This window comes from Melospiza melodia, chromosome 2 (genome assembly GCF_035770615.1).
Source record: "Melospiza melodia melodia isolate bMelMel2 chromosome 2, bMelMel2.pri, whole genome shotgun sequence".
Taxonomy (NCBI): domain Eukaryota; kingdom Metazoa; phylum Chordata; class Aves; order Passeriformes; family Passerellidae; genus Melospiza; species Melospiza melodia.
In genome coordinates, this window is record NC_086195.1 from 86,321,675 (window position 1) to 86,345,313 (window position 23,639).

Sequence of the window (23,639 nt, forward strand, 5' to 3'; positions counted from 1 at the left end):
TTGCATGATGAAACGTCCATTATGAACATCCCTGACAAAAGTTTATGGAGAATGTGCTCTGCAGAGATATAGAGAAACAGTGGGTTAGGCATAAACCTGTGTGATAAGTAATATAGCCAGTTACAGCTCTTCTTCCTTGTGCTTTGTCACTGTAGATGGCAGTCCTGCAAACATTGAAGAGAAACTTCAGACAAACTTACAGGACAGCCTACAGACAGATACTGACCACATGGTAGAGTTAATCCTAAAGTAGATGCCTACCTGCATCAAATTAACTTGTGTCTTGGCCAAGAAAGACCAGGCAGTCCTGGCCAAAATCCCTCTGAAGATGCTAAAATTATGGTTCTGTCTTGGAGCTTTGCACAGTGCTTGCCTGTAGGGGGATAGAATATAAGAAAATAAAGATAGGGTAGAAAGTAATCTTACCCCTAAGGAGTTGCAGCTGGGCCAATTATCAAAGATTAGGAACAGGCCTGACTTTACCAGGCCACAGCTGTGACCATGGAGAAGAAGAGTGCTATAAAAGAGTGGGGTGGCTGGGTGAGAAGGCAACTGGAGTCAGTTGGCTGCTGTGAGAAGAAGAAAGAGTCAGTGCTCTGAGGAGATGACCATGAGAAACAGCAAGAAGGTATGAAACTTTTGTAATAAGGAGACAGCAGTATGGAATCCCTGCAATAAGATGACAATATTTGCCCAGTTAGGCTGTGCTGGTACTGAAAAATAATTGTGGACTGAGCAAGGACTGGTTCCTGGCCAAATGTCTGTCTCCATTTGGCTTGTTTCTATGATTCTTTGGGCTGGCTAGCTTTTTAAGTAGATTTGTCTTGGAGAGTGCTTTTGGAGTAGGACAAAATAGTCAGTGTGAGCTAAAAGGCTGTGAGGGTGTCTGTGCTCAGAGCTTGTGCTTGCAGTCTGCCCCTCTTTTGTCTTAGCAATGTGTCTAGAATGACCAAGTGTCCCTGCCATTAACACCAGTAAATACCTAGTTAAACCATAAAGGAGTCCTCAGACCTTGTTTTTCGATCTTCTTTAATTGGACACAGAAGAGCCTTACTGGAGCCGAGTGCTGAAAAACCAGGCTCATGATGAAGCATTGAGTTCTGGCAAGAAACAGTCTCCTCCCTCCACCATCTGCAGCCAAGCTGCCTTTTCTGCTTGTTTACTGTTGTTTGTGTTTTGATGTGTAAATTACTGGAAAAAGTAAGAGAGGGCGCTAGACCCCACAGCATTCAACAGATGACGTGAGCTCCTTACAGCAGAGTAATGTAAACTCCCTGCTTGCTTAGGCAGACACTGTAGCGACGTGTATCCCAAAACAGAAGAATCCATTTGCAGGGGTTTTTTTCCCTCATAAAGAGGATAGAAATTTCTGAGCATTAATGAAATGGATGGGAAAATAGAGTGCAGACGAGCAGCAGCAGTGCTGTTCCTGCATGTGACAAGGGAGTGAGGCACTGAGGTGGCAGAAGCATGTTCTCTCTGGAGAACATCTGCGTAGCACAGGCTTTCCAACAGCACACATGTCCCAGTGCAGGGTGTACTGTCACCTCTGTTTGCTGAGGAGGCACAGCTGGAAAAGACCTTGAGCCTTTTGCTTTGTTGAACAGAAAGACGCTGTACCCTGATGGTTTCCGAAGAACAGGCCCAGAAGAGGGCACTAGCATCCTTGGTCTGGGGCTTGGAGGGAAAGCTAACCTCAGCGTTCCCCAAAAGGGTCACAGTCCGACAAAGTGTTTGGTCTTGGGTTCATTTTTACATGGTTTGCATGTAGAATAGCAATATGCATGATCACTGCATCAACATGGCTTTGTTCAATTAATTTTTTGTGAAATGTAACCAGGATTTAGCAAAGTTGCAATGTAAGGTTGTCAGCTGTGCTGCTTAGCTCTCACATCTGGTGATCCAAGGATACTTAGACAAAATAAACTATCTTTTCAGGACATCTCTAGTCTTGTATGTGAAGCTTGACTCTTTGCCCTAGTTTATCAAAATTTTTCTCTAAGACTTTTTTTTTCTCCCTGGCTATAAATCCAGGCTAACTGATGTTGCCTTAAAGCTTGATTCAGAGAGGATAAAAATATGATAGAAAGTGCTTTGCTAATATTCATTACATAAGTCTTCTGTGGAAGCAAGTCTGATGTAGGAATGGCTCCTTATATTGTAGATTGGGCAGATGAAGCATTTCTAATATTACAGATCTTGTGTGGTTTATGTACGAAAGAGGGGAAAAATAGCTATAATTTAAGTTTGAACATGTTTCTTTTGCTCATTGAAAATTTGAATGCTGGTTTGTTTTGGTTGGGGTTTTTTTAAGTGTAATCTAACTAGATGGAGAGTGTTTATGTATGACAATTGTTGCCCAGTTCAGATATTTAAGTGTAATTTTTTCATCTTGGTCATTTTGTCATTGTCCTGTCCCAACACGAACTGAGTTTTACTTTCACGACCTGCTCATCCATTCAAACTTATACTTGTCTTTTTCTACAGCTATTTCTAAAATGTGTTTGCTCTCATTTTTAATCTGTTAAATAGGAGGCAGAAGCTGCACTGTCAGAGTCAGTGGAAAACTTTTATCCGGGGCAGTCATCTGAGTGCTGCAGTGGTGTCTGACAGTTCAATAAAAAACTTCTCAGTGAAGCTTTTTAAATCAAAGGGAAATGTTTTCTCCTTGGACAGTTATGTTGCTGAGCTATGACTGAGCCTGTACTCCTTACTCTCTCTGAGCTTTTGCAGGTATCTGTACAGATTTATTTTGAGACAGTTGCTGAGCTACATGTCATGTGCAAGAGGTACAGGCTGCCTGAGACACTCCATGGAGGTTGGCTAGAGGAAAAAAAAATGTTTTGCTCTGGCTAACAGTAGCAACTTTCAGGAGGTGCTGTTGTCTCTGAATGAAAGAGGTACCAGGGAGAGCTAAGTGTGTTCACATCACACAGGCGTGTCTTCAGTAGGCACTTGGGCACCCGTGAACAAATGCAATTTTCAACACATGCCTGTGCACTGCTAGCTGGACATTGTGCTCCTTTCTCTCTCTCTTTTCTTGTCATTTGGTGACTGCTCACAACTTTTAAATGAAGTGGAAGGATGATGTGGCCCTGAAGAGGCTCCTGTGCCAGCAGGATAACACTGCAGGGTTCTTTGCCCAGAGCCAGCAAGTAATAACTATCCCATGGGGCATGATTGGCACACTAGCAGAGTACACCCAGTTTTTAAAGTATCTCCCTGCATCCAGTCTTAAACATGAGGCTGGCTCTTGACCTTCCATTACTTTTCCCATATCACCTGGTGTAAAGACGAGCCCAACAGGGAGTAAACAGCCTCTGACTGCCCTATTTTTCTGCAAGTAATCAGTGCAGAAAGCTCTGCTGCAGTTTGCCAGATTTTACCTCACGAAACTTTCTGCAAATGGCTTATTGTTTTAGTGCATGGACTTCAGGCCATCATGACACTCATAGCATAACCACTGCTTGTGTTCCCAGATCACTGAGCTGGGCAGTAAGTAAGTGATGTACAAGTGGGTTCTGCTGTTGAATATTGTTCTCTGTTTGCTGTATGGGAGCTGCTGATCTCTGGAACTCCCACTAGGGTTAAAGCAAATGCTGACTGCACTTAACTGTGGAAAAATCCTTTATTGTATTTTCAGATGAAACCTCCAGAACCTTTCAAAGCAGAGTTGTAAAGAGAGAAGCTTTTTTTTTTTTTTTAAGCCAAAGAAACAAACACAAAACAAGGTACAGAAGACCCAACACACACCAAATTTAAATTCATTAATCAAAGCATAATAAAGACTATGCTGTCAATATTGTATCAATACTGTACTGAATTGTCTCTAGCACAACAGGACATTAATCAGAATTCCTCCATCTGGAGAAACTTGTGGATCCTTTGGGATGGGAAAAGCCTCCACAAGGTTGGTTGGAAAATGTTTGAAAAATAATAGAACATTTGCCAGTTTCCTGGTATGGCATGACAGGAGTGATCATTCCTGTAAGGATGTGCTAGGAGATTGTGGAAATTTCTTTGTGGTAACTCATCTTAAAGGTATTGAAAAAGTCAAGAGTGACATTGAGTCTAATGGTATAAAATTCAATGTAACATTAAAGCTAAAGAAAAAAAAGCTCATTACAGTACTGAATGTAGGGAATCCACCTGTCTTTGATCTATAAATTGATAGAGATTAAAGGCTGTTACTAGGTTTTTGTTTTCTAACCTTATTGAATGCTCCAACTTCAACTAGTGAAATCTTCATGGAATCTCACACAGCCATCAAATGGGGCCTGCATTTCATGATCAGAGTTTAGGATAGGAACATATTTTACAAATATTTTTGCCATACTCTGCATCCAGGGATGATGATAATTCTGCCTAGACCCCTCCATTTTTTGATACAGAGCTTGGCTCCTAATTTTTCATAAGGAAAGATCTCTTGGCACTGTAGAAAGCCAAGGAAATACATGCAGCTTCCACTGCTCATCAGTAAACACTTGGACTGAAGTGAGTGGGTAGTCCTATTGTGGCCAATCCCATTGTGCAGGGGCTGAACAGGATCATGGCTTCTTGTTCAGAGAACATGATTACTCTTTTGCTTAATTCATTGTCTCATTTGTATTTGTTCTCTCTTTAATAAATGCTTTGTAGGATCCTGCTGAGCAGACTGCTTTTCATTTGTTTCAGCAGTGAACGTTTTAAGTTAGTTTGTATGAATAATCTCAAAGCAATAGAAGAAACCTCTGTGTACAATTTGAAAGAAGTGTGTGTTAGGATAGTTGTGGGTGATGGTTAATTAGAAGGCTTGTTGCACCTCAGGTTTTGGCAACAAAAAGTGATGGGGTTTTTTTGCTCAATATTGAGTCAAAGTGTATAGAGGCCTTAGCTGATGTTGTCTGTATAGATGCATCGATTTTTAAGGTCAAAAGCAATTATCAGACTTTCTAAGGCCTTTAAACATGTTTGGGTGCTACTAAATCCCTGTTGAAACCATTCTATTTTTGACTCTTAGATATCTGACTCTAATTTCAATTCCTTTAATTTTCCTTTCACCAGCTAGGCTAAAGAGCCCTTCACTAATTGCATTTTCTTCTCGTGTCAGAATTTAACCACAGCAATTAAGTTACTCTATGTTTTTTTCTCTTGTAAACAAAATGGACTGAGTTTTCTATGCTTGGGGTTCTTTTTATGGTAATAAATTATTTCTAGCTCTTGTGTGTTTGCAGCAGTCCTCCCCAGTTACTGAACACCCTCTCACAACATGGATATCAGGGGATAGGATGCAGCTCTCATCATGGTCTCATGAAGGCAGTAAGTGTAAGCTGCAGGTCTGCAAGGTCCACAGTCCCAGGGAAAATAATTTCCTAATGAGTACTGAGAGTAACTGCTGGCAGCTTCACACAACTGAAGATATGGCTCTTGCTGAAGCCTGCTTTTAATGTTTTAATGAAAGCTTATTCACCATTTTTTTTTCCCCAGTGTGTAAATCGGAGGCAATCCCTCTTCCTCCTGGCAAGCTATCCAAGCCATCAGTTAGGCAGGATTTGGCCAGATGTCTTCCATGCTGAGAATCACTGCTAATGTATACTAACTGTAATTATTATGCTAGTATTACGTATCAACTTCTGGTTTTTATATGAAATCACGGTCACTAAATGACTTCAATCTTTTCCAGTATTTATTTAAATTTCAGAGGTAATAGTATGGATTTTGATCCCTATTTTGTTTTTAGTAATGCTCACCTCAGTGTTGCTTGGATGGTCAGACATGGCTTGGACTTCTTAACTCTCCTTTTTTCAAAGTGTACCAGAAGCAGATAAATAAGGTAAAGGAGGATAAGCAGTTTATGAAGTCAAAACTCTGAAAGGAGCAGGGAACTTAGGGGTGAAGGACACAACAGAGCCTGAGGCATGCAATGATGTCTTCCCCCTAATCTTTCCTGGCAGCATCATGCTGATGCTTTCCATCTGCGGTGGAAGAGGATTGAGTTAGGGAGCCTCTAATTACATGGCTCTGCTGGGTGTCCGTGGTGAGGTGCTGGCCGCAGGGGGCTGCCCTGTGCAGGACACAGATGGTTCCAGCTGCCCCTGACCCACACACCACAGGGCACAGCTGAACCTGCAGCCAATGTATGGCTCCTCAGGGCAAGTGTATGTGAGAAAGGAGGAAAATACCGGAGGGAAGACTGAGGCTGGAGGCAAAGGATTCCTCTGCAGCACTGGGAAAGGGTCCCACACCAGAGCAGAGGGAAGCATGGGGGAGGTAGAGTTTCACAGGCAAGCCATTACAGACTGACTGCATCCCTGTGCACTGCAGTCTGGAGGGAGGCCCAGCCTTGGGAATAAGGAAAGGAAAGCTGTTTTAAAGTTTACCTCTTTCTTTCCCACTAATCAGTTTTCAGGAGTGCCTGAATGACTAAGAAGTCTAGGACTTTTGCAATTTTAGAGACTCGCACTCCCAAGTTATTTAGACACTTAAAAACTGTCAGAATCAGTGGTAATACTTGTCCATTTCACTGAGCAGCTTGTTTTCATTTTGAAGTGCAGTAAGAAGATGATTAACTGAGTCACTCATCTCTGATTTATTTTATCTGATTGCACTGCTAATATAGCAATGGGTTGTTGTAAACCATAGTAATGTTTCTTTGACATTATTTAGGGAAAGCTTATCAGTATTGCAGGAATTGAAGTGTTGTAAGGTACCAAGAGCAGAGATGTGGCTGTCTGGATCCTCAGAAAGGTTTTGGATTTTCAAAGTAGTGGCAGGCTCCACCTCTAGCATATAAGGGGGACATATGCTGCAATTTTTTTGGTCATCTGACATTTTGCAAAACATTGTATTATTAATCTTGGTAATGGCAGTAACTTAAAAATGTTTTTGCATTTGAAATTACTATGTAAACATATTTACTTAAACTTTCATAGGAACCAATGCTGTGAAAATGTCTCAGCAGCAATCCAACAAGAAGGCCGTATTCTGTTCACTCCAGGGCTGGCAGTTCTGCATATTTACATATTGCCTCTGCATTAATAATTCTAGGCATAATTGATTTCCATTTCTGGAAAAGACTGCATATTGCATTAGATGTGTTGAGCAGATGAGCAGCTGCAGCTGTATGCTTTTATGCCCTTTCATGAATTTTATGGGTAATGGCTTAAAGTCCACATTGACATTACCTAAGTGCAGTAGCTTTATGCATTTTTATATTTTTTTTAATCTTTCCAGAGATTTTGCGCAGTTGTTTTGCAAAATGCTGGGTTTATGACTTCCTACAAAGAGATGCAGTGCTTACTGACTAAAAGGAGCCTGGGAGTTAGGTTTTGAGTTGCTTTGAGGCAGAAATGTGAGGTAGGGTTTTCAAAGGCACTCAGTGTTGAGCTAATCTATATTCCCATTGGAGTAGGTGGGAGTGTCAGAACTTCCAGGCCTGCTTGAAGCAATGATGTGAGGCATCATTTCCTTAGTTTCTCTGCCTGCAAAAATGAAGGTTATAATAATCCCTCACAGCCATGTCAGTTGATGTTTAGTAAGAGGAACAAAAAAGCATGTTAAAGTGTCATATAGCAGGAAATCTTGTGTGTTTGTGACTCAGAGTTTTCTGGTTTGGTGTTTGAATGGCCTAATTTTGCCTCCCTTCTTCTGCAAAAAAAAAAATAAATAAACCAAAAACGGAAATAGAGTAACTGAGCAGGCATCTGGGATTGGTGGCATCTGTTCAGAGAAGGGATCTGGTCAAGAACAAAGACAACTAGCAATAGATGAGGTGCAGGGATAGGTGGTTGTTTGGAGCTTGCCAAGAACGAGGGATTGTGAAGCTAGAAGGAGGGAATATGGGGAGGATAAGTCTGACTCTCATTAAATAATCTGTGTAATCCCTTCTCCAGAAGCCTTTACTCATGTGAGTTAGAGCATTTGAAACTGCTTGCACAACCAGGAGAAGAATAAAGCAGTGAGGGAGGGGGAGGGGAAAAAAAAGGGGAAAAAACAAAAAAAAAACCAAACCAAACTCAGAAACAAAGTAAAACCTTATAAGTCTTTGGGGCTTAATGCCAGCCCTACCAGGAGTAAAAGAGGAGATTTAAAATACTTTGTTTCTAGTCTGTCATACAGCACTGTTTTGCCCTGGGGCATCTCTGGATAAAAGCTGTGGGTCAGAGATATCTGCTGTTGATGGTTTAGATGCTCAGGAGTGCCTGGATTCAATTGTGTTCCTACTAGGGCAGGTTAAGCCTCTTCAGTTTTTCATGGTAATTGTGACAAATGGGAATCCAGGGGCTCAGCTCTTTATGTCTGAAAATCAAGTTTTCTGTGTGGGTGGTTGATAAATAGAAGTCCTGAAGCTGAGAATGTTGCCTCCAGCTCTTCTGTGATTTTGGCTTTTTTTTAACCTGTAAAGGTAAACCTATTTCAACATAGCTTTCTGAAGATATTCTGAGCATTTTTTCTGAACAATTAGCAGGTGTTAAAATGTATATGATATAAGAAAACAATATGTTAGTTGTAAGACTATAAACATGAAAATATTTCTATGTGTGCCTAAAAGAAAGAAAAACCAATTTAGCCACCACTGGGGCTGGGAAGGCAGAAATGTGTAATGTCCTTTCTGCTTTAACCTTCACCCTTTTGTGGTTTTAGTTAAATATTGTTAATGACAACATGATGAGAAGTGATGAGAGCTATGATAGATATAACATTGAAAGAGTGAGTCATTGGCAATCCCCTTCCATGACTGGAAGGGAAGTATGTTTAAGAAAATTGTTAAAAGAAAATTTAGATTTGTGCAGGTGTTTTGTTTTAATATGTAATTTTGGTTTTTATTTTCTTTTAAATTTTTTAAGAGAGGCTTTTGTCTATGATGACACCTAAGGGAAATATGGGTGTCTGTTAAGCAATACAGGTAAGGATTCTGCTGCCTCAGAAATGGGAAGGGCAGATAAGTGCATGAGAAGATGCAATAGTATGATTTTTATGAAACACTGTAGAACTGGTAGGGCAGAACTCATATGACATTGTTTTTACACATTTTCTCAGGATATGAGTAAAAATATGGCTCTTTACCTACCACTTCTGCCTAACCAGGATATAGCTGGAGGCCTTGCTGACTATCCAATCGATTGTTTTTGCTCATGGTGGCGCTCATTAAAACATGGTTTGAAAATGCTGCTGATGCAAGAGAAGAGAATAAAAGCCAGCTCATGCTCTCATGGCTCTGTGGACTCAGCACTCTTCTGTGTATTCATACTGTCTTTGATGCAGCTGCAGATAGCCCTCAGCAACATAATAGCTAAAATGAATATTAGCCATAGGGACTTGTCCCAGTTGTACTCGCACATCAAATGCTCCATATTAAAATTATATTAATAATGAAATTGTGGTGGGTAAACACGGGCATCTGACAAAGGTTATGCCTTAATGCTTATGGAGATCAGTATCAAGTGGAAATTAAAATGCTGATATGAAATCACTGTTTAAAAGGGCAGGTGGTTTGTCTTTGTACTTTTTCAGGGAAGAATGTGATCTGTCCTTCAATAAACATAACTGTGCACCACCTGGTGCCTTGCTGTTCTGTACTGGCAGCAGTGATAACATATCTTTGAGGCTTTTGACACACGAAAGGTCCAAAACCAGCTAAGATGTGCTTTCTTGGAAGCATCAGTAGGGTACAATATTTAGAATTACGCATTCCCCTCACTTTTTTAAAGAGGAAATGGCAGAAAAGGAGAATCTAACAGTAGGACGTTTGACTTCAAGACTGCTCAGCTGAAGCCTTTCCCATATGGAGAAAGAATGCAGAAAACTAATTCTGAATTTCCATAGTAGACTAGAGATGACAGATTTCTCTGCCAGAGTAACTCAGAAGGTGACTGTTCCAAACTGTAGCACGCAGTGGTCAGACATGAGGGCCCAGCTGTCTGCTCAGAACTTCATTCCACCTGTTTTTGAAAACCATTTAGGGCAGAAATGGCACAATCTCTCTGGGCAACCTCTTCCACTGTTCACTATCCTCACAGGGCAAAAGTTTATAGAGCCAGCTTGAGTATCCTTTTTTCAACTGATGACTGTATCTTGTCTTCCCAAAATGCAGCATTGTGAAGAGCCCAGCTGTGTTCCCTTTGATAAGCTCCTCACAGATATTGCACATCCCTTTTTCTCCCTCACTTCTGTTAGTATTTTTTTTCACTTTTATCTCATATCTGTCCTTGAGTGTCGGGAAATTATTAACACATCCATTTTCACAGGTAGACAACAAATCCCAGCCAAGTAAACTTGTTAGCTTGTTTATATGTCCTGTTGATCTGACAGTAAGGTCTAACTCCTCTCCAGATTTAGACCCATAAGTTTAGGTGTCCTCATTGTGCCTGCTTTCACTAGAAGTGTGGAAGCTCCCATTATACTCAGAGGAGCTGAAGTCAAAGCTGCCATCAGAATGAAGAGGTCATTTGTGTCATATCTTGGTCTGCTTGGCTGTCTTGTTCTTGGGATTCTACTGGCTATAGTAGCCCTGGCTCCCACACAGTCTCTTGTACTGCAGAGACCTGAATTCCTCAAGGATAAAATGGATAGAAGTGATACGGGAAGCCAGCAGCAGAGCATCTTTTGAACATCTCAAATAGATCTCAAGTGTGTGCTGCACATCCTACACTCTAGAAGGGATGTTCTCTAGAAGGGAGGAGCTGTGTGACTTTGTTCTGTGAATATCAGAGAAGCACAGTTTGTTGGGGATATCTTAGACAATGGTGAGCATGTTTCTGTGTGTACAGAGCTTTGTTTGACAGTTCTGTAACACATTATCTGTGATTTCCTGTTCAGTGGTTTTGGGACTAAACACTGTGATTTATTATCTTAATGGAGAGAACTTTGAATAAGTTTGAATAACTTTGACAGCCTCCTTTTGGAATGAGATGTGGATATGACAGTGAATTCAATCTGGAGTAAAATTAATGCCTGTTACAGTGGTGAGTTCAATGCACATGAAAGTAGAGTGACAGTTATTATAATTTGACACTTCTAAGGAAAGAGTAGTTGCTCTGATCATGAAAAGCCTTAGAAATTCTAATTCCTTTTGTGGTTACTGTGATGAGAGTACACTATTAAATACATGAAGTGAAAAAATACTGACAGAGGTACAAAATATCCTTGCTGTTCAGAGGATTCTGCTTTGTGGCATTTATCTGTACATTGGTGTCTCCCTGTTCTCTAGCTCCTCAGGCTCATCAGATTACATTCCCCAGGACCTGTCTAACATTTTGGGTAATATCCCAAGGAGACTCTGTCTTTCAGGATAAGGATTTTTGTTTAACCAGGCCAGGAAAATGACAAATGATCAACTGGAAATGAATACAGATGACACTGGGCTTTGCTAGTGGTCAGTGAAATGATTGCTGTTTGGAAGACCTCTGGTTTTGGAGTTTAGATGGTTCTAAATTACTTTTAAAAGACAGCTATATGGAGTCAGTGAGTCTACTGCAGGTGTGGGGAGAGAAGACAAAATTTCGTTTTACATATTTATTGCTCCAGGAAGAAAAGGATAGCAGAATTATGAAAAACTGAGTATAAGAAAATAGTTAAATCTTTAATATGAGAATACTTAAAACTATAAAATTTTAATAATCAAACCTAGTAATTCTATCATTTCTTCATTACTTCTAAAAGACCCATGCTTCCCATTTTGTTTCTACTTCCACTTCTTGTCCTAAATGACAAATATTCTGAAGCGAAAAAGCCAAAAAATATTGCAGTCTTAATATGCGTAAGGTTAGATATCTGCAATGTGCTTTGTGCTGCAGTGATTTCATCTATGTACAGCTCTGGTTGTTCACATTCAACAATCTACTAGACTGAAATCCAGTGAGCAAGAAAGGGTTAGTAGGATGGCAAATCCTTTCTGATGAATCTGTATTCCAAAAGGAAAGTAAACCCAACTTTTCTAGTTTATCCCAGACTGGTATTCTACTCTACAGATACAATATTTGTTCTTGTATGATTATTAGGAGGGAAATACGCTTCTCTAAGTAAGTTTATACTCATTCTAGTCATTGTGGACATGAAATTCTGAACCTGTGTTCCAGCAGGAAAAGACCTACATTTATGGGGTGTACTTTTTAGTCCTTCAACCTGTCCAACAACAACAAGAGTGTATTAGGTGGCGGTCTTGTATTTTATTCTATTTCAGAATATTTTTATCTCTCTTTTACCCTTTGCTTTTACTCCATTGCTCTGGAGGGCAATGATTTTCCTACCCCTACATTAAAGCTCTTCTAAAGTATAACAAGTCCCTGGATTTATCTGTGGCTCAGGCAAAGACAGAGCTGGAGGGTTAGTGGCCGGCTGATGGATAGTAGATGAGAATTGATGGGAGAGGGAACTATGGGAAAGCATCTTGAAACCTTGAATTTTCTCTTTTTTCCCGTTCTTCATTAGTAGTAGCCAAAGCCCTTGTTGATGAATCACACTCATGGACCTGTGTGGAAGCCCAGAGGCACTCTGCTCAGAGAGAAGGAAATCCCTGCAGGGTTTCCCATTAGCATCAATAGGAGAGCAATTATAAGGCCTTCCCACAAGGAAAGGGCTCCATTAACCCCTGCATTTGGGAAGGGCATAGACTCCCACTTAATTTATTGTCTGCCAAAGAGTTGAAACAACAGGGTAGCCTGAGTTTGGAATTTTTCTCAGAGCTTCTGGCTCTGAAACATAAAACAGTGTGTCGCAGACATTTTTTCATAGAAATCCTTTCTTTGGGATTTGTTCATCTTCTGGGAAGTTGAGGCCCCAGAAGAAGAATGTAAACAATTGTTATCGGCTGGTGTGGAATGCAACAGGTGCAGCGGTGATTGGTCTTCTGTGAGTGTCTGGATTTGCTGACCACTCACAGGAGAGTTTGTCCTTGCTTTCTGCTGGACACAGAACTTTGTTATTCTTCTGTCCTATTCCATTCTTGGCTTGGCAGCCTCTGCAACTTCTCTCCTTATTCCTTTTAGTATAGTTATAATGTATTATATATCATATATCAGTAAATCCAGCCTTCTGATCATCAACCAAGATTCTCGTCCACTTCTCTCACCCTGGAGACCTTATCAGGTCGCTGTAATAACAGTGAATTTCTGAAGTTCTTCCATTGTTCCACTGCTGCCTTTCAGGATCGATCATTACCATGGGCATGTGCAGCTGAGGAAGATGGGCTACTGAATTTCATTTTCGAGCAGCTTATATGCCACAAAGATTTATATAAGGTTCTGACATTTACAGCTCTCTTCTTCAAAGGCTGAAGCTTGTTCTAGAATATTTTCCAAGTTTTTCTTCCTTTTTAAACTATACTAAACCCAGCATTTTCTATTTACTAATTTCATCAAGCTCAGTTTTTGACTGAGAAAAACAGAAACAGAATTAAAAGCAACTATCTTCTCCCCTCTTTTCTTTAAACAAACTAATAGGATATGTAGTGTAACTAGCCCAGGCATCAGGTACCTGAAACAGAATGTTTTTTGTGATGTCAGGTAAAATCAGAAAATAAGTTTATTAATGAAAAGTATGAGTAATTAACTATTCTGCTCTAAATGTATATTGCTTTATATAGGTTGCACAGGCAGATGCCCATCTTGTGGGTATCTCCTTTGGGATTGAAATAATGATTGGATTGTCTGATATTCTGGAAGGGGAGTGTGCATCTCTTGTGATTTGTGTTTAGTACAGATCTAGAAATAGATTGGGTTAGTTTTAACTATAAGATTCTAATGTTATCTTTATACCTACTCATGATTTCTTATGTATGTGTTTGAAATCTAAAGGTTTGCAGCTCACAGTCCTTCTAAAGTAATTTATTCTTCCCTTCTCCTCACTCCTATGTTACATGAGGAAATTTTCCTTATCGAATGATAGAGATTATTCTATCTAGGTGAAAATTGCTGCAGTAGATAAATGTGTTTTAAATTCATATATTTGTGTCTGAAATTCTGTTTTCATTTATTTTGAAATTGTAAGGACTTTAAAATGGTTAGCAGGGAAGTATTGTGTTTTCAAGCAAAAATAAAACAAAAGTCATATCTACCCTTTGTATGTGAAAACTTTTCCATCAGTCAAGATACTCAGTATACACTTATATGACAAGATCCTTCAGAATTATTTTGCATTTACAGCAGAATTTATTCACAGGTAAAAGTGCACCAACATACTTTCTTTTTTAATAATCAAAAATTCTGGCAACTTTGTAATTTTTTCACTTGGCTTTGGGATACTTTTTCTGTTTGTCCAAGTAATTCACCTTATATACACAGGCTAATCATTAATTTATTGTCTTGGGGATTTTGCAGAAAAGATCTTCTTGGATTTTAATCCTACTTGATCAGACAAGAAATATATCTGTACTCCCATGTGGAGTGCAGTAGATAAGTCCCCTCCCTTTCTATTTGATTACATTTAAACTTACTACTTCTGCTTTATTTTTTTTATCAAATGGCTTGGATGTCCTATACCAAAAAAAAAAAAAAGTTTAAAGTTTGTGCTTATTATCTGCTAATATGAAAAGCACACCATTATCAATTTGTCTTATATTTCTTAGGCCAGTAACATTATCATTTTTGTCAAGAGGGGTGAGCAGTCCTTATGAGGAACAAGTCTCAGAGTCCCGAGGCTTATTTGAGGTGTGTTGTAGCCACACAAGCATGCAGGCTCAGTCCTACGCTCACGGTAAGCAGCAGTGAATTTTGGTCTTGGAAAATTCACTGGAGAAACAGATCCTTTATGGCAAACCAGGCCTCTCTGAGAGGAAATGAATACAAGCAGCATTGTATGACAAGCCAAACCATGCCTCTGCAATAATATCCCCCATGTCACTGACCCCTTCAGCAAGGTCTTGACAAGCCAGTTTCCCCAGGGTAACTAGTAAAACTTTTTCTCAACCATGTTCAGTGATCTTTCTTCTGGGACCCTGCATATTTTTTCCCTACCGGGTGTGTCAACAGGGCTTTGTCCCTGGTGAGATTTTTATATGAACCCAAGATCCCCCAAAATCTAAACTCCTGTACAAATATTCCTCTAATGCGTGATAAATCTATATATAGGCACAGTATACAGGCCTTTTTTCATTACATTTTTTCATTAGCCAGTAAACCTTTTGCAGTATTAAGGGAGAATTAATTAATTGGATCTATAACTCAAATGTCTTGTCAAAACCAGCTGCCTGAGTTTGGACTCCCTACAGTCCATGGGGGAAAAAGGTACCTTCAAAAGGTGTTATCCCCTGTGCCCCACACACCCACCTGAAGAGGAGATGACTGACTCTTCCAAGGCACCAATTTCTTTCTGTTGATGCTACCGAAGCTTAACTTCCACATCTAACCTTAAACATCCACAGTGATCCCAGAAACATTTTCCTTCACTTTCATTAGCATCATAGGTGGTATTGATGATGCAATTGGTGCAGAAAAAAATATGCAGAATAGGAAAATGATAAAAGGGCATGGGGGGAAAAAAGCAATGTGACAATTTTCCTGCAGAAAATAAACAAAATGTGAAGTCAAACAGAAGATACAAATATCAGTGGTCCTAAAAGGCATTATTTTTTTTGCTGAATGAAGTGGCGGGGCACAGAATAAATAGTAATATTTAGTCATTATTTTAGGGTACTTTCTATCTTTCAGCTCTTCTCATGTCTTCCATTGATATCCTTAGGATATATTGTGGTTTGATCTCAAGACTGAGGAGCTCCACATTCTTAAGTATCTTTCCTCTTTGGTAACTTGGATGGCTCTTTTCTATCTTCCCTAGAATTCTCTTTTATCTCCTTGCTGTCATCTCCAAAGACTGCATGTGATTCCCCAGTTTCTGTCTCTGATCTTCTCTTATTTTTGTAACTATGCTTACTGAAAGTATTAAAAGTCACTGGCCACTGATTAAAGCGACCCTGTTTCTCTTTACTCTCATAGCCCATCCTTGCTCATAGTTTTTGAGAAAATAAATTTAATTATTCTGCTAGAAAGCAAGCCTCTGGAGTGCTCTAAGAGTTCTGTAAGGCATCAGGGTACCTCACCTTCATACAACCATTTCCAATTGATCATCCAGTGCAATGCACCCGGGGAACTGATGTAGCCTGACTCAAAATAGGCCTTCACAGAGCCAGGCTACTCTGTTCATGTCACAGAGGGGAGTGTGTGCTTTGCTGACCATGGTATATGTCTGATGGAAGATAGGGAAAGTGAAAAGACTATTTCTCCTCTTAATTACTCAGTGTATTTCTAACCCCCAGCACAGCTGAGGGGGACTTGGCATTTTAGACCCTAGATTCTCAATAGTTTTGAAAATTATACTTAAACATTATACTTGTTGTCCTGTGTCAGTGATGTTCTAAGGAGGAAAAAGCTTTTGTTCACAGGCTGTGTCAGTACTTCAGCCATTTCCTGCGGTGTGTGGTGGAGCTGTCCCACACCTCCCACCACACTCATCAGCACTGCTGCCTGCCTTAGTGCAACCAGTGTTCTTCCTCCTACCTGCCTGAGACACCGATTTTTGCAGCTCTTCACACTTCAAAAAACCACTCTGGTAGCTCAAGGAAAGGTTTAATTACAAGTTTGGGTTGTTTCACTTTTTTGAAATCTTTATATTTTTAGGAACATTAATATACTTTAGTACCTGAAGTCTTTGTTCTTTATAACTGCTGGGCAGGCAGTGCCAGACTGCAGAAACAGTTTCTCTGCCTTCCTCATTTATGTGAAAAGAAAGAAATGTTCCTTTCCAGTGTGCCAGGGTGGGTTCCAGTAGAATATCCCAAGCATCTCCTCAACTGGCTTTGCAAGCTGCTTTTCTGGGCCTGCCTAGTCTCATAACATGTTATTCATAGATCTTTAATTGGTGACTATGATGTTAACAGTGATAAGAGTTGCTCTTCCCTCTGACTCTCTGAATCCGAGAGGGTTCATGGAAACCACAACTCGCATCTAGAATGTGAGCAAAAGATGTCATTTATTGAGCAATTAAAAGATGTTAACAAGTTAATTATATAGCCACTTCTGATACTGAGAGCCCCAAAGTGATAGCATTTTATAGAAGATATTTCCTCCCATAAGTATCTCTATGTTTGGATTTTTCTTCTGCAGATTTTCCCCCACACCTTTTTGGATATTAGTCTCAATTCAGAAACTTAGAACAACCACAACTAATAATCTAAAGGTAAGCCATTTTTCCATTAGTTCTGACTCTAGATAATTTTGGTGTGCATGTGAGGGAGACAGAACAAAACTCAGGCTCGCTGGTATTTTAATACTGTGACCTGAGGGGTCAATACTGTGCAATGAGGTGTCCTGAGGGGACACCTATTGCAGTCTATGGCTTCCTTGTGAGGGGAAGAGGCGAGGCAGGCACTGATCTCTTCTCTGTGGTGAACAGTGACAGGACCCCAAGGAATGGCCTGGAAGCTGTGTCAGAAGGTTTAGGTTGCATATTAGGAAAAGGTTCGTCACCCAGAGGGTGATTTGGCACTGGAACAGGCTCCCCAGCAGAACTGATCACAGCCCCAGCCTGAGAGAGTTCGAGTGTTTGGACAATGCTTTTGGGCACATGGTGTGACTCTTGGGGTTGTACTGTGCAGGGACAGGAGTTGAATTTGCTGGTCATTGAGTTTCCCTTCCAACTCAGGATAGTCTATGGTTCTATGACCTCAGAACTGCCTTGGCTGTATTTTGTAATATGTAAAGCTTTAAAATTTAAACCTTAATACTTAAGAAAATGATCTCTCGGTTAAAAATGGATTAGAATTAGCAGTAAGATTCCTTGAAATTGCAGGTTACACTGGGATAGCCCAAACCTCAAAGGTCTTTCATGAACCAATTGTCAGTGACCTAACAGAAGTGTTACCTCTCATGAACACAATCCTTGGGGTGTGTTGTTGCGACAGTTAACTGACAACTAGGAAAAAATATTGTGCACAGAACTACCTGCAGTTAGTCTTTTAAATAGCATAAATTAATTTTCTATTAAAATTTGTTTAACTGAAACTTATAAATTTTGCTTAGGGGAAAAAATGTACATATTTTAGACCAGATTCTTAAAAGTAGTCAGTTACTGGAACAACAAGGAAAATCTGGCTCTCAGTCCATGTTTTTCTGTGGAAATGCAAAATGTGTAATTTATGTTCAGTTCATATCCGCAGAATTACACATACCCCCAAGGAATGAGCTATAGTAAGTTCCAATTTTGCATATTATTTTCTTAAATAAAACATTTAATCATAAAGTTGAGAAAAAAGCAACCTTTAATCAACATTAAAGTGGGAGCTTTAGAAAAGGGATAGGAAGGTGTATTGTCACTGATCACCTGCAGAGCCATTCATCTTTGGTTCAGTCTTTCCTTGTCTCCTTGGGAATAACCAAGAGTAGTTCCCATCTCATGGTATTTCCTTCCATACATGAAATGAACTTGTACCTCAGGCCATCACCTTTTCTTCAGCTGCTACCTGGCAGCTTCAGAAGATAGACAGAAGCATGGCTGGCTGCAGAAATTACAGGGCTAGCTAGAGGAACTGGTATTTCTACCAGGGAAGGAAGCTTCGCCTGTGTGAGGACGGCTTGTTCCATAAAACTTCCCTTCCTCTGAAGAGCTAGAGAGCTCCAGTTCTCACCTTACTCCAGCAGTCTTCTCACATCAGCTCTGCATTGGGATTTACTTTGTCTGCGATGTCATGCTTATAGTCATGGATATAAGATAACCTCCAACAACCACACCATTGTTTTTGCCTGTGGCTGGTGGTATTGACAGGTAAATGCTGTTTGCTCTTGTCTATATCTGCAGAACCATAATGGCCTGTCCCACGGGTGTGCTTGTCAGAACCCTGCAGGCTTGTCAGTGTCACCCCTGGTGTCCCAGAGCAATGAGGCTTTGTACAGTTTATGTGTGGAGGGGCAGCCTGTGCCTTTGGTCGAGCCTGACCCACATGGTAGAAGGCAGCTCTCTCACATACGGTACTCTCTAACGTGTCTTGCTACCTGGCTGGGGAGAGGAGAGAAAGTGTCTGTGCCCTGACTGTGAGAAAGGCTGCCATCAGCCCTCTAGTGAAATTGCTTCTGTGATGGGCCAGAGACACTTTTTGATGTCTGTGCCTTTTACACAAATCACACTCTGGGCTTGTTAAGATATAAGAACTTTGCTTGGTATTTTATGAATCATGCTACTTAAATGTATTAAATGCTATCAAACACTTTCCATCATCAAAGAAGCACAGCATTATCTTTTGATCTTCAGAAATAACAGATCCAAGGATAAGTAAAAGAAATGTATTTTCTTCATTGCTGAGCCAATTGAAGCACCCTTTAAAGGCTTTAGAGCTGCAAGTAGTAGTCATAGAAATTTTTTCTTCTGTCATCTTGCAATGTGGATATATCACATAAATTCAGATGAGGTCAGTGAAGTTAAGACACAGTTAATGAATATGAGACAGATATCAGAGAATCACTTACACTGGAAAAAATCCTTAATATCATCAATGTTATGCTGCATGTTCTCCAGTCCTCAGAGTTACATTAGATGCCTTTGCCTCAAATGAGGAAAAGTCAAATTTTGAAAAATTAAGTTAGCTGAAGTATAAAAGTGGCTTTTAACCTGTGCCCTTTCTGCTGTACAACTGAAATGAAGTGGCGTTTGTGTAATTTTGAAATCATTGCATTTTGATATATGGGTGAAATGAGCTGAAACGTGCAAGTACATTTTCTTCTGTAGCATTCTGGAAAATAAGCTATTGCAGTCAGGTATTTTTTGGAGGATAAAAAATCTTATGTTGAGTTACTGACTTGAGGCTGGATTATTCTGCTTGGCAGAATTAAACATTGATTCTTGGACTAACTTTAACTTTACTGTGTGAATATGTGATAGCAGAGAGAATAGTCTATACTGATGCAGTGTGCACACTGGCTTCCTCTCTCTTTGCCTTTGTAAAGCTTGGAAAAGCTTTGAACTGAAGCCACAAGGGGGCTAGAAGGAATTGAGAGGCAAGTCCAGTGATCAGAGGCAGTAGATAGAAGTTATGTGCAGTCCAGACATTTGTTATATAAGTATGAAGACTGGGGAAAAGTCCTGTGGCTTATGTTCTTTTGTGATGTGGAAGCCCTTTGTGGAGCTCTTCTTGGTTATCAGTCGCAGCTTTTCCTCTTTACAGAAGGGAGGATAATTCTTCCTAAGAAACACAAATTCTTGAGATGGGATTGTTGCAGTGGCACTCTGAAGTCTGGACACTGCTCTTGGACTAAAACTGGGCTTCTCACCTTCCTTGCTATATTCTGGAATTGGAAGACGTTAAAACACAGCAGGGTTCTGTTATGTGGCTTCTAAGAGTAGGTTAAAAGAGACAAACTCACAATTGCTTTAGTAAGATGTAAGACTTGCTGAAATGTTCCCAAGTGTTGTATGGCTCATGAAAGAGTTTGTTTTAGAATACTTTCAGTGAAGACAATATTTTCAGAACTCTTAAAAAAATTAACTAATACTAAAAGTTTTCATGACTGGACATTGTCCAAGGAGAGGTGAATGGCAAAAATTGATGTTTAGACAAAAAGCAAAGATTAAATTTATTCTCATTAAAAAAAGAGTTGTCAGTTGTAAGATGAAAAAGATGTCTCTTCACCTGTCAAAGTGGATTGTTTTTTTAGATACAAAGACTCAAATCAAGACCATGTTCTTTCATTGTAAGAAAGATATGAATAAAGTACCTAGTATTCTCTTTCAGTGCCTGTGTTTCTGTAATGCCAATAATGATAGGAATGTTCTTACATTAGGGCATGAAGGACTTAAATCCATAAATAACTTGAGTGAATAAATTGACTTCTTATCCCTCAAATGACCAAACTGATTTTTTTACAATGTACAAAGAGAGAAGGTGCCATTAATATTGAAGGGCAATATGTCTGTATGGTTCTCCTGTGATTCTTCAAGAAAAGGCAGCCTTTCTCTGAAGCTAGTTAATATCTGTTGAACACTTCAGACACTTTACAGCCTTTATGTGCTAAGGTTAGTGGTAAGGGCAAAAACAACAGTCAGTATACTTGGTAGGTTATATAAAATGCATTTATTTTTGTAAGAAAGTCAGAGCCTCACACTGCCAACATTTTAATGAAATATCGCAGTTATTTTAATAAAAAACCCCAGTGATTTGTTCTGTAATATGAACTAGAAACTGATGAAATGAAGAATGAGGTGGAATGTCTTCAGCAAAAAAAAGTGTTTTCATATATTTAAATGTAAAACAGTGTGGTTTATTCATCCATTTCTCTGCCTGTATACAAGCATGACAGAAGATACCCCAGGGAGCTGGGTTCTGTGCCCCCTGTTCTGTGCCCCCTGTTCTGTTCCATATACACAGGCTGATGGTAACCTTGAGATGTAGTTTCTGGAGGACAGTTTCAAGATCAATTTTTCCAATTCAGCCCCTCTAACTGGAGCCTTAGCTGATATTACTTGACTTTCAGGGGTTTTTATACAGGGTCTTGCCAGCCACTGTTTTGGTATGAAAGCTTAAAAGAAAGCTGAGTACTGTATTCTATTTTGAAGCCATCTCTGTGGATGAACAGGTAATTAATTCTGCATGCACACTAAAAGGGATAACTGGAATCTGTTGGAGAGGTAAACAGCCTTGCTCTGCCTGATGCCTGGGCAACATAGAGACCTTCTGCTTGAAGCACTGAGGACATCAGTCCTCTCTGCAGCCTGCAAGACTCCCATTACCAGGACTGGGCAGGACCAGTTCCTCCTCAACACTTATCAGCTTTCCCACGTGGCACAGCAGCCTCTGCTCTAAAATCAAGACTTTTTTTTCCATGGAGACTAAGTCCCAGTATCAAATAAGCAACTGTGAATAAAGGCAGCACAACAATGCTGACTCAGCTTAGTTTGCAGGTTGCCTCTCGCTAGATTGTTTCTGAGGCTTGTTTGAACTACTCTAATTTCCTATCAACAAGCTAGAAATATCTGAACCCTTCCTTCTGTAAATGAAGTGCACGGCTAAACAAGCTGAAAAGAAATATGTTGACCAATGAAACCTTGCGATAAGAGTGGGGATCAATTTTGCAGGATTTCATCCATATCCCTGAACTTCATGAAATCCCATGCCTGTTGATGATTTCACTTCAGAAAAGATTATTTTTCTTCCTTTTTCACTATTCATCATAGGTCTCTCTAACCTTCCCCTGAATGTTCAGGCCTCCTCCTTGATATTCTCTCTTGATTTTGAAACAAATGTAGTTTTGGCATGATTATGTCCTCTGCAATGCGACTCATTTCCTCCAGATTATTTTCTGGAGGTTGAAAATTTTTGTAATTTTTTAGATCTTTCACTTGCATTTCATTTCATTCTCTCTTGCAGATTGTTTACAAGACTTTCTTTAATATTCGTTCTTTTCTCAAAAACACCGAAAGAAGTGAGAGAAGCGGAATGTTTAGGGACAGCAAGAAAATGCTCTCGGAGCAAATGAGGTGCAATGGAAAGTGTCAAAACATGCTAAAACTAAGTTGAAAGATGGTGCAAAAGCAGGGGAAAAAGTCAATGAGGAAAGCACAACATGGAGGAAAGATAAGAGAGACATGACATGGATACTTAACAAAAAAAATGGTTGCCTAAACTAGGGCCATCAAAAGGCAGGCCATATGCCATCAAGTGCAGGCACATGCAGCAAAGCTTGCCAAAATTCATCCCCGTTAAAGGCCAAAACAGAAAAGGAGGACTTTTTTTTTTTTTTTTTAATGGCGGACAAGACCGTGTCCCTGCACTGAGCCGGACCGCAGAGCTAGGCCGTGGAGCTGTGCTGCGGAGGTGAGCTTCGGAGCTGTGCCGCGGAGTTGTGTCGTGGAGCTGTGCTTTGCTCCCTTCCCTGCATTCTGCATCCCTCGAAGAGTCTCTGCTACTACCTTAGCAGCCCTGCGGTGCCGACTTGCTGCTGGAGAATTCCTGGAACTCTGAAACCCCGGATTTCTAAATCCTTAATTTCCAAATCTCTGCATTCTTAAACCCCTGGACTCCTGTAACCTCGGATTTGGAATCCTTGGATTCCTAAACTCTCGGATTCCTGAATCCCCGGATTCCTGAACCTCTGGATTTTGAATCCCTTGCCGTCTGGTTGTTTCTGAGGTGTTTGTTAACAATGGTTTCTACAAGATCAAAAGCTGTGGCTGGTATAAGTGATCAAGTTGGGCCCTCCAAAAAGGACGTGAGTGTACAGACCCACCCCTGCCCAGAATGTTTGAGTTTATTGGTGGCATCAGGGAGTGCTGTGGAGGAGAACTGTTTACGCTGCAAACAAGTGAATGACCTCCTTTTAATGGTGGCTGAGCTTAGGGAGGAAGTTGAAAGATTAAGGAGTATTAGGGAAAGTGAAAGGGAGATTGGTGGAGCTCAGCCCTATCATCTTTAAGGGAGGTTACTAATCAAGAGACTGAGGATTTAAATGCCTCCCACTCTCAGATGACAGAAGGGCATTTGGTGGATGAAGAGGAATGGAAATGGGTCCCTGTGAGGTGTGGTAAAAATGAAAAACCTGCCCCCCTCCATCATCCAGCCAAGTACCACTACGGAACAAGTATGAGATATTGGATCCAGAGATACAACTAGATGGTTTAGGAGAGAATTGTCTGCCTAGTGAACCTCCTAATTATGTTTCATCTGCAACACGAATTATTACCTC